Here is a 17,029-nt window from a genome sequence, read left to right on the forward strand (position 1 = left end):
CTGTGTGGCTAACTTTACTTCAATATAGGACTGAGCAGATAAGGATGGCAATATATTAATACATATCATATTGAGAGAAGGAAAGACCACTCTTAAACAGGCTGGGCTACTGCAGATCAGACCCTCTGAATCTTCTGTCAATGCTGGAGAGGTTTAAGACTTGCTGCAAAGATTATTCTGCAATCTTGATTTTAAAGATACCTTTCAAAGATTGATTCCTAATATTAAAAATCCTGTGAAATTACAATGCCGTAGTATTGTATTTATCAAAATTGTCAGAGGATACTTGGTAACAAGTACACAATTATAGTAATTTACTATATAGAGAGGCAATGTTTGCATCAATAGCTTTTTTTCTGGACAGGAAGATGCTGTGCAGAATACACTGGATTTACATGTACAGTGTTCCGTCTTAATCTGCCAGCTATTGGGTTAAAAATAATGGTTTTTATGTAAGGGATAATGGCAACAATAATGTATGGTTTTCTAAACAAGAAAAGGAATCCTAAATGTTTTTGCATTTTATACATGTACTGTGTGTCAATGTGTGATCAGGACACTGAAAACACTGAAAGAAATCCCCGTGTTTTATCATATTATTGTGTGTTTGTTCGTTTGTTTGTTTTTACTGGATTTTTTAATTCTATTTCAAATGTTATTCACTTTCCCGGTTTCCTAGACATAAGCCCGCTATCCCATCTTCCTTCCTTCCTTCTCTAAGGGTGTTCTCATCTCCATCAAGACCCTCCTGCCTTCCCCCCAACATTCCCCTAGAGTGAGAGTCCAGCATTGGCAGGACCAAGGGCTTCCCCTTCCACTGGTGGTCCAACAAGGCTATTCTCTGCTACCTATGCAGTTGCAGCCCTGGGTCAGTCCATGTGTAGTCTTTAAGTAGTGGTTTAGTCCCTGGGAGCTCTGTTTTTTGCCATGGTTGTTCTTATGGCATTCCAAGCCTCAGATCTTTCAGTCCTTTATTTCCTCCAACGGGGGGCCTTCATTTGCTGCTCCAAACTCTGCCTCCATATCCCCAGCTATGAATATTCTTTTTTCCCCTTTTATGAAGGAGTGAAGAAGAAACTCACATTTTATGAGCTTTTCAATTTCTCTGATTAGTGGAGTCCTCCTTTTATCTTCTTCCTCCTTGTTCACCTCTGATTCCTCCTCATTTTCTCCTTCTTTTATTTCTACTTTTATTCATATTCTGTTTAATTTTTGGAATTTGTGAGACAGTGTCACATTCTGTAGAGTAAGTTGGGCAAAAATATGAAGTAAATATTTTGCTTCTATTTCTTGAATGATGATTAATATGTAAGTCAATATATCTTGAATGCTTTAATTTGATTTGTAAATGTGAATTTGACTTTGATCATTAATTACTTTTAGAATTTTTTGTTTTGTGAAAAGGTCCAGTCATGTTGGCACATGCCCTTATATCTAACAATTTAGAGTCATAGGAAGAGAGTCTACTATGAGTATACTTACAGCCAGAATTACATTTTAGAATTTGTAACAAAAAGAAAAATATATTAATAAAATTCAAATTGTAGTATAGTAGCAAAAAATTATTTCTTCTCTTCCTGTATTTCTAGTGATAAGCAGCAGGTTGCTGAATTAGCAGTTTATATCTCAAACCGCAGAGAAGAAGCAGAGAGACTTCTCTCAAAACCTTCCACAAACAATCATCAACTAGGAGTCAACTGTTTAAAAATTAGAAACTAATCATTGACATCTCATTGAAACCACTGCATTCTACTCCTTGTCACCACAGACTTACAATCAATTTATAATAAAAATATACTATACAAATTTAAAAGACCCCATTATTTTTCATAGAATGAACCATGTTTAAAACCTTAAAGTGTCATTGAGCCTCAAGTCAATACTTTCAATGTTACCCCTGTAAAATCAAAATATAGTTACATATTTCTAGCATACAAGCACATAAAGCATATATCACTTTTTCTCTAAAATGATTTCAGGCTGTTCTGATTAATGGTTAGTATGACCTTCAGCATCATATTATTCTGTCCCTACCTCCGGGCTGCTGTTGTTCCTTGTGTGTATAGTATATCTGCATTTGTGATGAAGGTCAAATTCAAATCTGTTTATGTTAGGCAAATATTTTACCAAAGGTTGAATATCAAACATGTCTGTCCTTGGAATTAAAAACCCAATAGCATTTCCATTTTCAAGTCTTTCACAATCCAAATTCTCTATAAAACTCTAACATCTCATTTTGAAAAGGGGGCTCCTTTAAAATGTACTTTCTAACCTCCAGAGAGAAGAAGCAATCAATGATGTGAACAGAGAAAAATCAAACCACAATCGTGTTAATACCTTAACATCTTATTACCTGTGATCCACTTATATTTTCTGATATATTTGAAAGGGTCTGAGCAACATCACCATCACCATCATCATCATCATCATCATCATCATCAACAACAACAACAACAACAACAAAAACAACAATAACAACAACCTCATTGTGAGTTATCCAGAACGTTAAAGACAAATACAGAATGGATCTGCTTAGTTTTTGATATTTTAAGCCCTGACAATGGCATACAAGAATTAGGCAGGAGGAAAGGATTTTATGAGGGTAGAGAAACAATATAAATAATTATGGGGCATATTTGGGGGATACATTGGAATGTAGCAAATAAATGGAGATGGGGGAATGAAAAGGAGAGAGTGGAATACTAAGAGGGTCAGCTATAAGTAGGAGTCAGATCAGTTCTTAATATATAACATAAATAAAAAATAAAGGATATTTAAAAAATGGTAGAGAATGATAGAACTAGACATCTCTTCCCACCAAATGAAATCTCCGACCCCATGTATTGGCTCTATCTACTATATTTTTTGGCCAATGTGTCCTCATTGTAATACTCCAATCACTTCAAGCTATTGCCTAAGCTACTGATTGCTGCATACGGCTGGTGATGGCTCTATTGTTGAAGACAACACCTACATTTCTTTTGAACATAGAGAAGACAAACAGGTGCCTCACTAAAACATTTACCTTTTCAATAGTGTTGCTGGTACTGAAAGGTGTTTGGCAGGGTTATTGAGGGAAAACTTAAACACCAACCCACCTCTATACTATTTGACCTACCACACTCAGCTGCGTACAGGATACAATGCTGCAATCGTGGCACCTTCAAGGGAGTAAGCAACCACTATATGACTGGATTTTAGTCAGGTTAGCTTTTCTTTTCATGTTTTCTAAGGGGTGGGGTGAGAACATGAGGAAATAGGTCATTTTCCAGATGGAAAGAATCAGGAAGGATGAAATAATGAGGCGGAATATATTGTCTGAAAAATCAATTTTCAAAAATTATTAATTCAAAAACTGATACAGATTGATATTATTTCATCTTCATGTATTAACGTTTAATTAAACAAGTCTTCAGAGGATAAATTTCTTTCTATTTGTCAGAGGAAAACTTGTGCAAGTCAATCCTCTATTTCTACTATGATGCCTTCCTGGATAGAACTCTGTTTTAATTGGAGTTCATTTTACATACTCTTTCAACTCACTGGTGAATCAAATTATTTCTTTCACTGAAACAGTGAAGTTCCAACCCAGGAGCTGCCATATCCTGGGCATACATCCTAGACTGAGCAACGTCCCTATGTCTCAATGGTTTAGAAAAGAATGAATATCATTTCATCTGATTTGTTCTATCCTTTTTTTCGAGCATGCAATATAAAGTTACTGAAAAATATTTTACTCTAATTATGTCTCAGATAAAGTAGTTATTTGTTTATTTATGTCATTTAAACTCACTTCTTTTGCTGATTTGTGATGCATCCTCCCAAACTGCAGCCTAGGGTTCCTTCTCACTAGTTTAATCCAAAGTGTACTCAGACGTGTAGTCCCAGTTCATCTCTCTCAGTGTGGAATTACAGGTTACAACATGGTACCTTCCGTCTACATTTTCATATTTGAAAAATTCAGTCCCTAAAAGAATTGAACTTCAAAGGTAAATGAATGGAACTAGAAAACATCATACTGAATGAAGTTTCTAGACCACCAAGACAAGTATATTATATATTTGCTTATATGTGGACATTAGCTGTTAAGTCAATGAACCAATATACAATGTACAGAAGCAGAGAAATTGTGTTTAGAGTTTGGGACTAGGAGTAATAGATAGGTCTCCTTAGGAAAGGGAACTAGAATAGATCAATATGCATGGTATGGGTCTTGAAAAGGGAGGGAAGAAGTAGTGATAATTAGTGAAGACGTCAGTAGAGGAAGGAATATGGAGATAAATAAAATTAAGAGGCATCCTATGGTTACTGTGTTAACAAACAGCAAATGCTTTATGAATATATGCATATGGATGCAGTTTAAAAGATTTCTTTTAACATTATGTTTCTGGAATCAGAAGTTTTGATTATTTACTATAGGTTAGGTAGAAATGTTATGACTTTGTGCATATCCTAATTAGTGAGATGATAATTCTGAACATGCATATAACTGTATTCCTGAAGGCATAACATTATAAAGTCACATGCACCCAACTGTTACTGTATGTGGGACAGGGAAAAGGGTAAAGGATAATGAACAAATGTGGAGTGGAACTTTGAGATATTGATCTTCAGTAATTAACTGAATATTGTTGATATTGATCTGTCTGTCTATCTATCTATCTATCTATCTATCTATCTATCTATCTATCTATCTATCTATGATCATTCTAACTACCTACTTACCTACATATCTACCTACTTATCTATATTTTATTATTATGGATATAATAAAAATATACCATCAGCAAAACTTCATGCATGTATTTCTGCATTATATTTGTGTGTGTGTGTGTGTGTGTGTGTGTGTGTGTGTGTGTGTGTGTGAATTTCTTAGTGTGGCTTGATCATATTCACATTTCCTTCCATTTCTTCCAGATGAAATCCTTCCCTGCCCATCTAGTTTTGTATCTTTTTCAGGAACAATTTATACTGCAGTATATATAGCTGTGAATCCACCAACTTGTTACATTAACAGGGCTGGAAAAATTACCTGCTGATGCAATAGTGTTATGAGTGACACGAAAATAACCAGCCTACATTCTGGTTGGATTTAAGGCTTGTTCCTCAAATTGAAATGTATAAATTTTCTTGCTATTTGAATCAAAATTCTGTAGCCAAACATAACATAGGCCTGAAGGGAAAGCAAATGTTATTACTCTGATAAAAGAACATAGTATTAATCTAAGTCCTAATGACTTATCCTTAGACCCATAGCTTAATGTATTTTTCAACCCTCTTGAGAGAAGATTCTTCTGCTAGAACATCATGCCTAACATAAAAGATCAATAGCTGTTCAAGATGCATGGAGTAAGACAATGAGCAATTCCAGTCACTGAGTAAAATGCCTATATCATGTTTCTCTCCCAGGGTTCAGGATTCATTGTGGAAGAAAGGCTTGTAGAGTTATGAGTATTATAGACAGTATAGAACTAAAGTCAGCTTTCTTAAATGTTGTGACTACTGCTGACAACTACACACTGACTTCAGTGTAAGATACACAGAGATTTATTCTCTCTTTCTCTGTCTCTCTGTCTCTGTCTCTCTGTGTGTGTGTGTCTGTGTGTGTGTGTGTGTGTGTGTGTGTGTGTGTGTGTGTGTGACATGACCACATATAAAGGTAACAGGAAAAATTTGGAGAGTCAGCTCACTACACGTGCATGTATATGTATTTTAGAGAGAAAACTCAAATTGCCAGGCCTAAACAGCAATCACCTTTATCTAAATTGCCAGGGTCATAGGATGCCTAGACTGGCCTCACCTGCCTAGAAGAGGAGGGAGAGAATAGGGGAAAGGTTGTGGGAGCAGTGGTGACATCGGAGGGGACAGCAAGCAGAAAGAAAAGGGAAGAAATAAAATATAAATTTAAATTTTAAAAAGTTAAAAATGATTTTCACATGCATATGTTCTAGTGGTAATAAACATATAAGTCAGGAGACTCACAATATCATAGGTCTGTATTTCATTTGAGGGGAGTTTTTACAAAACAATGGTATAAATAAAAAGGGAAACTAGGGACAGACTAAGTGTCTTACTAAGGTTTTTACTTCTGTGAACTGAAACCAAGAACAAGACAGCACTAATAAAGATCACATTGAATTGGGGCTGGCTTATAGGTTCAGCAGTTCAGTCTATTATCTTTATCGTAGAAGCATGGCAGTGTCAAGGCAGACATGGGCATTCAAGGGTTGAGAGTTACACCTATATTATAATGGCATCAAGCAGAAGATTGGATTCCAGATAGCTAAGATGTGGGTATTGAACTCCACACACACAGTGACACACTTACTCCAACAAAGCTACATCTCCTAACAGTGCCATTTCCTGGGCCAAGCATAAACATACCACTGACTAAATGGTGATGGTAGTAGAAGCTGAGATTTGAGGAATGAATGTGAGGAAGGGTAAATATCCCTAAAGTCGTTTTAAAAAGGCATTTTGAAGCAAACTTCTGTAAGAAACTTTTTACAAATAAGGTTAACTAGTAATAAGACAATGGTTTCTCCACAGGACACTATAGCCAGACAAGTACATTGTCCAGTGCCAGATTGGGTTGTCTACTTTAAATTCACTTTTCAGAGATTTCCCATACAGTCCATCCCATTAAAAACCTTCTTGGTTATTATACAGGATTTTAAAGTAAGACCCCATTGCTGAAGTAAGCACACAGTTAAGTCAAAGAACAGAGATAAATTTATCTAGCATTGCCCAATAAGCTTGATTCTACTGTGTATCTTAGAGAATAGTTTTCACAGTGCCAGAATATATGAAGCAGGCTACTGAAGGTAAATGAAATCACTACTTTGTCAAGCTTGGATATACTCCCTGCCAATGAATACTTCCAATACAGTGATGAATTGCCTATCATGAGAATAACCAACATTTTTAGTTGGATTTGAGTCCCACAATGAATTCTAAAATTGGCACAGTTTTACGTAGTAGGATCCTGCACCTAAACAGTGCATTCATACTACTTGCACATCGACTACTATTATCGTGCTAAGTCTTACTGATTTAAATCAACCCATAACTCATAACCATACCAATAAATAAGTGTTCCCATGAAAAATATTCAGAGACTAGAAAACCACACATACACAAAGATAAATGAGTAGGCATAATTTATTTCTTAAATAGGAAGGCAGTGATTCTTGTTTATATTGTATAAGTTAATATATGCAATTTTCAGAGTTAGCACATGTAGAATTTTCAGAGTAAAAATATGTGGCACAATAATAATGATATATGCAAAATAGTTGATAGATTCCATAAACCCATGTGTTTGGTGCTTTCCATGTATTCGTGATCATTAAATAATTAAAACAGTGCATTCAGACGAAGGTACCATCATGATAGACATTATTGCTTTTGTGAGTTGAAATGGGGACAGGATAACAGTAAAGGCAATGTTACTAATGCATCATGATTCCAAATTGCCTACACCAATATACTATGTAAATTTTATGATTTTTCCCTTCACCATTTGTGGGTGTTCTTTGAAAAAAGGGAGGTCAAAATATTGAAATGCATAAAATAATAGAGAAAAAAGGTAATATTGGAATTGATAAATTTGTTGTGCTGCAGTTTCTTTTTAAAAAGTCTGATATACGAAGATTATGACCTTAGGTTTTATATAAATTCCAGTTTAATCTATGAGTTACTTTCTTACTACAGACCAGTCTTAGGAAATAAGTGCTCCAAATTTGAATTTTATAAACAATGCTTTATCATCCACTTGTGGTATATGGGTGATTTTGGAAGCAGGTTTATAGTATGGAGAATCATTTCTCTGAGGAAAATGAAACTGTGAGAGAACTAAGGTTGAAAATGTAAGAGGACTACTTCAAAAAGCAGTCCTGTAGCTAAATAAAAATTAAATTTCAAAGAATATCTATGAGCTTGTGAGATTCAGAAAAACTCATGAGTATATTTGTAATACTTATTTCATCCTCATGTGTTTTCTAAAAATTTAGAAAGTATTACTTTAAAGATTGCTCTTGAGACCCTTTGAATTTTTGAATTTGATTGTGCTCTAAGTCTTGCCAAAAATAATTTCAAGATTTCTTGGTGAAAATTTGTTGAATACAAAGGAAAATTTGTTAGAACTTCAGGCATGGGCAGAAGTTGGAAGACTTCTGATCACAAACCTATTATCTATTATTAGTGGACAATATTTATTTCCTTAAATACCATCTCTGATTTTGCAAGCAAAATATTTTAAAGGAGTTCTAAAACAAGAATTTCTTAGTTCAGTTCATATATGAAGTCAATGAAAGAAGTTCCACACTGGGACGTGGTGATTTGCCAGGCAATGGGAAACCTAAGTTTTACCTATGTCTTTACATATATATGGCATCTAGTTCCATTTCTTTGGGGAGAAATTGATGCTTTTATCTCAAAAAATAATGATTGTGTAGTAAGTATGAAATCCAAGGCCATAAAGTGACTAAAGCATTAGTAAAATTAAACAAAAATATATTATGAAGCCTGAAATTAACATACAAGAAGTGAAAATATTAGTACTAGGCAGCAAAAATTCAGAAATGTGGTTTAAGATATATACGTTTGTAAGGGAGGAAGTAAATACCTTAGGAACAGGATTACGTTTACTGTAGAAAAAATTACCTATCGAAGTTTAATAGAAAATTGCAGAACAAAATATCTTTAAAGTGGAGAGGCAAGTTGGACAGATAATTTTTTTAATCTTTTTCCCCATCTTTATTAAATTGGGTAATTCTTATTAACATTTCAAATTTTATTCCCTTTCCCGGTTTCCAGTCCAACATCACCCTAACACCTCCCTGTCTAGTTTGGTGTTCCCCTCCCAAACCTCCCCCCATTACTGCCCTCCCACTAGAAACCCATTCACTCGGTTCCCGCGTTGGCTGACCAAGGGCTTCCTCTTCCACTGGTGCCTTACTAGGCTACCTATGCAGTTGGAGCCGAGGGTCAGTCCACATATAGTCTTTGCGTAATGGCTTAGTCCCTGGAAGCTCTGGTTGGTTGACATTGGTATTCTTATGGGTACTCAAGCCCCTTCAAGCTCTTTCAGCCCTTTCCCTGATTCCTTCAATGGGGGTCCTTTTCACATAATATGGACAGAACTTTTTTAATAGTTTAATACTGTGTTAGAAGTTGAAGTCTTTTTAGTGTAATCACCCTATGAAGAGGCTTCAATGGTTGCTTTGATAAGGGACTTATTTGTCCAGTATGCCAATGGAAAAAATACTTGGGAGAATACACTATCCTCATGGGTAATTCTGAGGCATACATACATTCATTCAGAGGCAAACAGGACCCACCATTTGGGCTGAAAGTTCTTATATCATACAATACATTTCCACATAGTACAGACTCAGTTTTCTGGACTTATTGAAAACAAGTATATTTCTTGGTAGTGATCTGAGAGTACTAATGGATATAACTGTGGGAAGAATCTGAATCTAGGGCTGTCAAGAGCACTGCTATCTACTTGGATTCTGAGGAAAATAACATGGTTATTCTCAAATTGAAAGAATTTTTGAAAGAAACTTATCACTATTTTTAATTAGGCATTTTATTCATTTACACTTCAAATGATATGCCATTTATCTCTTATCCCTCCACAACGCCCAATCCCCTTCCTCCTCTCCCCATCCACTTTGCCTGTTTGAGCGTGCCTCTCCACCCATTCATCCACTCCCGCCTCACCAACCTATCATTATCCTATGGTGGAACATCAAGACTCCACATTAACAAGGTCCTTTCCTCCTGTTCATGTCAGATAAGGCAATTCTCTGGTACACATGCATCTAGAGCCCTGTGGAACTACAGGTATTCTCTCTGGTTTGTAGTTTAGTCTCTGGTAGCCTTGGCGGATCTCTTTAATTCACATTGTTCTTTCTATGGGGTTGCAATCGACTTCTGCTCCTTCGGTCCTTCCCCTAGCTATTCCATTGGGGTCTCCAAGGCTCAGTATGATGATTGGCTCTATTTACATCTATTTTGGTTAGGTGCTGATAGAACTGCTCAGAGAACAGTTATATCAGGCTTCTCTCAACAAGTGCTTCTTGAACTCTACAGTAGTGTTGTGGTTTGGTATCTGCGGATGAAACAAATCCTTAGATACGTCTGTCTTTCCTTCAGGTTCTGTTCCATTTTTTCCCTCTCTTTCCTTTTGTCAGGAACATTTCTGGATTAAAATTTTTGAGATGGATGGGTGGCACGATCCCTCAACTAGGGGTTGTGACTATCTACTGGAGGTGGTCTCTACATGTTCTATCTCTCCTTTGTGGGGTATTTCTGATAAAGTCATCCGTGTTTGGTCCTGGGAGCCTCTTGTTTTCCTGGTTTCTGGGAATTTTTAGTAGCTATCCCCAGTTCTGCAGTCCCTACTGCTAATTATTTCTATTCGGGTTCCTGACCGTCTGTATTTCTCTCATATCCCTTCAAATAACTGATCTTCTCCCATCTTTTTCCCTCACACTTCTTTCTTCCTTCCAGATCCTTCCCTTCCTCTATCTCCTGTGACAATTTTTTTCTCTCTTCTATGTAGGATTGAAGCATCCACATCTTGGTCTTCCTACTTTTTTAACCCAGATATCCTCAGAACTGTGTCCATAAACAATTGAATGAATAATGAAAATATGGTACATTTACACAATGAAATGTAACTTACTTCATGAAATAAAAATCAATGAACTCTTACTTAAGTGGATAGAACTAGAAAAAAGTCATCCTGAGTGAAAAAAATCATCCTGAGTGAGGTACTCAGAACCCAAAAGAAAAATTTAGATATGATCACTTAAAACTGCTTGTTAGGTTTCAATCCTTACAAATGTATGTGAAAATCCTTAAATCCTCAGAGATAAGATACAGAGTGAGGAATTAGAAATGATAGAAGGTTTTCTAGAATAAGTGAAAACATAATTAAATCTGGAGGCATTTGTTGTAATGTGACAGATGAATGGGAATATTAAATGCAGAAGTAGAGGAAAGTTGAAGGGACACAAGAATCTGTGGACTATCTGAAGAATGTTATGGAAAATACTAGAGTAGAGACTCCTTAATCTATAATATGTTAATGGAATATTCTTAAAATACTTCACAAAATAATAAGGAGAGTACAACCTAACTGCCATCTCTCACTACCAAAGCCACTCCAGTGCCATGTATGCATTACATCTATTTGAGTTTTCATGACTGAGATCTCACAGCAACTCCCAAACAACTTACATTCCTGCCCACATTTTTGTTGCTTTACAAAAACTGCTCATAAAACCATGCTGATGAGAGAACACTTACCTATCTCATTGAACATGAAGAAGTTAAGTAGGTGACTTACTGGAGTATTCACTCCTTCTCGACAATGTTCATGGATTGGAAAATTTATTCATACTTCCTAAGGAGAAAAGGAAAGATGAACAAAGCTGAAATCCTTCAGTTTACAATGGTGGACTGCCTATACTGTACATGGGTGCAATAGTGGTACAAATGCAGTGAGAGTAAGTAACAATTATTTGACTGGATACAATACCTAGTCCATGAGACACATTCTTGACATAGCTCAGATGCCTAAGAAAAGGGAAATAAGTAGACAGTGACCAAGGGACATACCAAACACCATTTTTTCTCTGTGAAAACAATGTAGCAATTTAAAAAATCCTAATAATATTCTGTTATTCCCTTTAATTAATATATTGCTCAGCCATGATCACAGAAGCTACTATCTCTTATTAATGGCAACAAAGCCAGACATATACCTGAAGAATGTGTAGAAATAAGAGAGATTTGGTAACTCAGTCATAAATGCAAATTCTCCATCAAAATGTTCCCTTCATCTCTCATGATTCTTTGTGTTGGGTGAAAACTTACAGCAAGTGGGAATAGAAATAATGTAACCAAGGAACCAATTTTTTTTAGATATAACAGACCTAACTCACATGTGATCTCATATAGATCATGAGAGCATGCATATGGTTTCCATAGAGTAAAGTGAATTGGCTCCCATTACTGAGAGAAAGAACTAAACACAATCTACCATCTCTAACCATGAAGCTATTTCTAAAACACAAATGTTCCTAACGGAGAAAATAATTTAATATGGTGGAGTCTAACTGATTATAGAAATCACATTCATGGAAGGTTTTATTCAAAGCAGTAGACATCCAAATCAAATGAACTCAATGGTATTTTGACAAAATTTTTTTGAATCCTAATGTTGTGTCTTTCAAAATAAAAACCAATAAAATTGAACAAAAGAGAAAGTGGAAAAAAACATCAGTTTGTTCCAGCAGATTTCAAGATAAGATCATGATGTATACACACAATCAAATTTTTTTGATGGACATAGAGAATTCAACCTTGTGCTATCCAGCAAAGTTTCCCTGGTGGTTATCTTTCATAATGCTAGAAAACACTATCGAGTCTCCATTAAGAAAAAATAATGGTTTTCTTATCCTTTAATAATCCTTATATCTTACAATAATTACTGGCCTAGTAAAATGCATTAATATTTCCACTGTGTAAAGGGAATTTTGTGCTTAACAAACCAAATTATTAATTAGAGGGAGGCCAGTACTACAGGAGAGAATTCAGGAATGATACTACAAACATGATCAATAAACTTGGCTAGGGATTTTAAAGATCCTACCAGAAAACACACTAACATTGCTTTACCAAATATTAATTTTGCCAAATTCCCTTTTAAATATTTCTGTTATGCCCTTTGGCATGTGTTGCTGATTATTTCTGTAGATAACAATTCTATTACTAATTTTTTTTTGTTGGCACAATGATACATATCCACATAAAGGACAGTGAATAAACAACAGTCAGTACTCAGACACAGTTGGGGATTGTAAATGTCCCTATACTGGGTAAAAACAAGAGGACAGGATCTAATGCCTTGGAATGTCTCTATAAATGGTCTGGCTCTTGTAAACACGGCCTCCTACAATTAGAGTTACATGTGTGCCCCTCACAAGATTGAGCAAAAATTCAAGAAAGGAAGAGGAGGGCTTTTTAATATCCCAACTCAGTCTGCACACATTCTTACTGACATAGATGGCTAAAGGGGTAGCAAGTGTCCTGTTTCCTTAGAAATGTGGTCACTGCTAAGGATAAACAGAACAGATTTCAGAAAAATAAAACAACAGACAACAAATACCGAGGGAGCATCATGTTTAATGGTGAGAAATTCAATTTTTTTTTATTAAAATCAGGAATGGGACAAGAAGGTTCATTCTTCCTGTCTTATTCAGCAAAGTATTAGGAGATTCCTTTGACTAAGATATTATTTATGCATAAAAGTTTCTAAATGTGGCAGCAGAAACCTGATAATGATTAAAATTACTTTCAGCAATGTAACAGTGTCAAAAAATTAATGAAAAGACATGTCCAGAAGTAACAAATATTTTGAGGAACAAACTATGTAAACAATGTCATTTATAAAACATTATATATAGGTTTGCGGATTTAGCTCAGTGGTAGAGTGCTTGCCTAGCACGTGCAAGGCCCTGGGTTCAGTCCCCAGGTCGAAAAAAAGAAAAGAAAAGAAAAAAAACATTATATATAATACTGTTATATAATATATATTATATAACAACATTTTATATAAAATGTTACATATGTATTACCTATGCATATATTTGATGATGACCAATAATATCGTTCACAGAAATTAAAAATAATGTTGTAAAATTATATGGAGACAAAAAAGATACCCTGTAATATAAACCTGAATAGTAAACAAATTTGAGGAGCTATCATCATGCCAGATTTCAAATTGTATTGTGTAATAGCTGAAGTAACAAAAACTATAATGAATGGTGCTACCCTGTTATTTCTGTATTAATTAACTCTCTTTAGGAGCAACAGCCTCAGGAAACCCTCAGAATGATGTTGGCTTGGATCAAAATAGGCATGTATTTTATAAATTATTTTTTTAAATCTGAAACCCAAACAGCATTTTGAAATAGAAAACAAAATACAATAGGTAAAAGTATAGGGCGTGCCTGTGAGTAAATCTGTGTCTCAAAGTCTATTATCCGTCTGCACTCTTTCCTCTTACACATCTTAGAGCATGCAATTTAGTATATTTATGGCATACCTGAGTGTGTTAAAAATTGGGTCTCTGATTTTTGTGTCTGCTCGTTTTACTTTGTTGGATTGCCTTGCCCACCCTCAATATGTTCTTTAAATATCTTACTGTATTCCATTTGGTTAATGTTTGGTTGTTATCCCTTGGGTGTAATTTTCCTCATAAGAGCTAGAAAGGGAAGAGATCTGGAAGGGACAGGAGGTGGGGAGAAACTGGGAAGAGTTTTGAAAAAGGAAAAATATAACCGTGATATAAATAAAAAATTAAAACGGAAATGAAAAATTGGGACAGAAATCAATTTTTACTAAAACTACAACACCATTTTATAAAGAAAAACAAAATACAATTCCAAAAAGCCCAGAAAGAATACAAAGAAACAGAAACAAAATAAAGGCACATCCTTGTGGATTTATCTGATGGAGGACAGCCAAGCCACCCCCCCAAAAAAACATAACCGTACAAAAAAACCAAAAACAAATCTGCATTATAATTTGCATATCTTATAAAGTTCATCCAAATCAATGGATCAAAGCAAAGTATAGATTACATATCCAAAGAAAGTTAGTTCCATTCCACCAGTTTATTATTGAATCTGGGCAAGATTTAAAAGTAAAAACATATTAACAAATAACATATACCGAAAGACACTAAAGTATTGTCTTAACATTCAAACTAGATCACCTTCTGTGATCACAGAAGAAAACGGTTTATTATTCTGTACTACTCTATGCAGTGTATGTGATGTGAGTATGTGAGTATGTGTGTGTTTTTGTGCATATATATGTACACACACACACACATATATATATATATGTATATATATATATACATATGTGTATATATATATATATATATATATATATATATATATATATATATACACACATGTGGAAACTTGCTGGAAGGTGCAGCACGTTTCCACATGCCTGCAGTTCACAAAACCAAATACACTCTGCCCACTACTCTTTTTTACAGCCATTTTGGAAACCCCTTTCCTTTATTATAACTATCAAAACATCAAAACCCATTCTTACCTGATGACCCAACTATTCACAAACTGGGAGTTACAAACTACATCATCTATTGTGTTCTTTCCCTCTGATGATAATCTGTATGTTAACTCTCAAAATGATTTTAATCCATTCATATCATTCAGTCTATGGCAGATACTGAGATACCACTGTAACTTCCTTTATGGGTGTAAATTTTATGCTAAATCCGTGCACAAACTTAAATGTCCTTTTTATTTTCCTGACTGCCATTACTCCCACACACCAATAATCCACAATTTGGTCAGCTCTTTGAAATGCTAATGTTCACCCTGTAAGAGAAGAGACCTGAAGTGACAGGACAGATTGACAGCTCAAGGGGTGGGGCACAGCAGCAAACACAAGACAGGACAAAGGAAGCAAGGACCTGATCTGATAGCTTTCTGATCTGACTTATCAGAGTCAAATGCTTGAGATCTAGAGAATAATCTTTTATCCCAACAAAACTGAAATATTTAGTGTGAAAAAAATCTTATCTACCTATGAAAATATTTTGGGGGTTTGAAAGAGCTGACCTTGTTTGCTGCATTGCCTTGCTGATCAGTCCTAGTGTGCTTGTGACAGGCATCTATGTCTGCCTCTTCTCTGAGCAGGACCTGCTGCATGACTTAAGTAATCACACTGAACCCGCCCCTGTCTGTGCTAGTGAGCCAGCATAACCCTCTAATCACGCATGCGTGCATGGTTACTAGGCTGCAGAGATTCAAAATCTTTTCGAAAGCTAATGACACAAGGCAGGCAGATGTGATCTTTAAGCTGTATGTATGTATGTATTTATTGCTAGAATGAAAGCGCTGGGTCTTCACAACCCCTGTATAAATTGGTCAGGGATAAATTCAAGGTGCTTTCTGGGCAATGATGACTACAGGGTATTGAATTATATTCACATTTAGATCTCTATACACAAGAAAGAAAGAGTGCTTAGGAAAAATGTAACAAAATTACAGAATGTACGAAAGTACTAGATACTTGTAATATCAGGAGAAATCACTAAAGAATAAAAGATGCTACTTTATTAATATTATGCCTTAGATTTTACTTGATCAGGTGGATTTTTAAAGTTTCCTATGTGTTCCTGTAAATGAAGCACTTACCATTAACATAACGTTTGCTATATACTAAAAGGATTGGTTTGTCATTTAATGATGATTTTTTCTTCTATTTTAAAAATTGTTGCTTTGAGATATTTACTTTTTGTTTGATTGCCTTTTAGATAAAGTTTTACACATTGGATTTAGCTGGAATGGAAATTAACTTCTTGACCAGGCTGTCTTTTAACTCAGAGATTTATTAACTTCTGACTTGTAAGTGCTACATGTAAACTCACATGCCACCACAGTTAGCTAGATTTCATTAATGCTAATTATGTGTGTGTGTGTATATATTCTCTCTCTCTATCACTGAAACACTGTCTCTCTGTTCTTAAGTCCCAACTTATGTCTGTGTGGGTGTCTCTCTCTCTCTCTCTCTCTCTCTCTCTCTCTCTCTGTGTATGTGTAGAGGTATGTAGGTAATAAAGGCTGTATATTTCTCAAGATCTGCAGTTATATGTAATTCCTGACATGATTTCTGAGAAATAAGTTTGCAGAGCAGTATTAGTTTTTATAAGCAGAAGCATCACTCAACATCACTATGCAACTTAAAAATTGATGATTCTGATGCGCAATGAATATGCAAATGAGGCATAAACATAAATGTAGAATAGCTCCTGAATGTTAACATTTGTACATTCATTTAGTTTTCAATGAATGTAAATATGATATTGACTTAGTAATATCCTTTTCTGCAAGACCTGGGATAGGGAAATGCATAAGGAATTACTCAGTGTGCTTTGTATTTGGACAATCTGCTCTGTGTTTTA

The 17,029-nt window shown here is 35.2% G+C and overlaps 1 long non-coding RNA gene across 1 annotated transcript in view; it reads right to left on the bottom strand.

Moving 5' to 3' along the window:
* LOC134483413 (uncharacterized) overlaps window positions 1–17,029 on the bottom strand; it is a 723,689-nt gene that overhangs the window by 67,180 nt on the left and 639,480 nt on the right. The window contains exons 49-51 of the long non-coding RNA XR_010060293.1: window positions 11,555–11,592; window positions 11,323–11,419; window positions 1,083–1,239 (exon numbers count right to left, since the gene is read on the bottom strand). This is a non-coding gene — a long non-coding RNA (uncharacterized LOC134483413). The remainder of the gene's footprint in view (window positions 1–1,082; window positions 1,240–11,322; window positions 11,420–11,554; window positions 11,593–17,029) is intronic.

Source organism: Rattus norvegicus, chromosome 1, assembly GCF_036323735.1.
Source record: "Rattus norvegicus strain BN/NHsdMcwi chromosome 1, GRCr8, whole genome shotgun sequence".
NCBI lineage: Eukaryota > Metazoa > Chordata > Mammalia > Rodentia > Muridae > Rattus > Rattus norvegicus.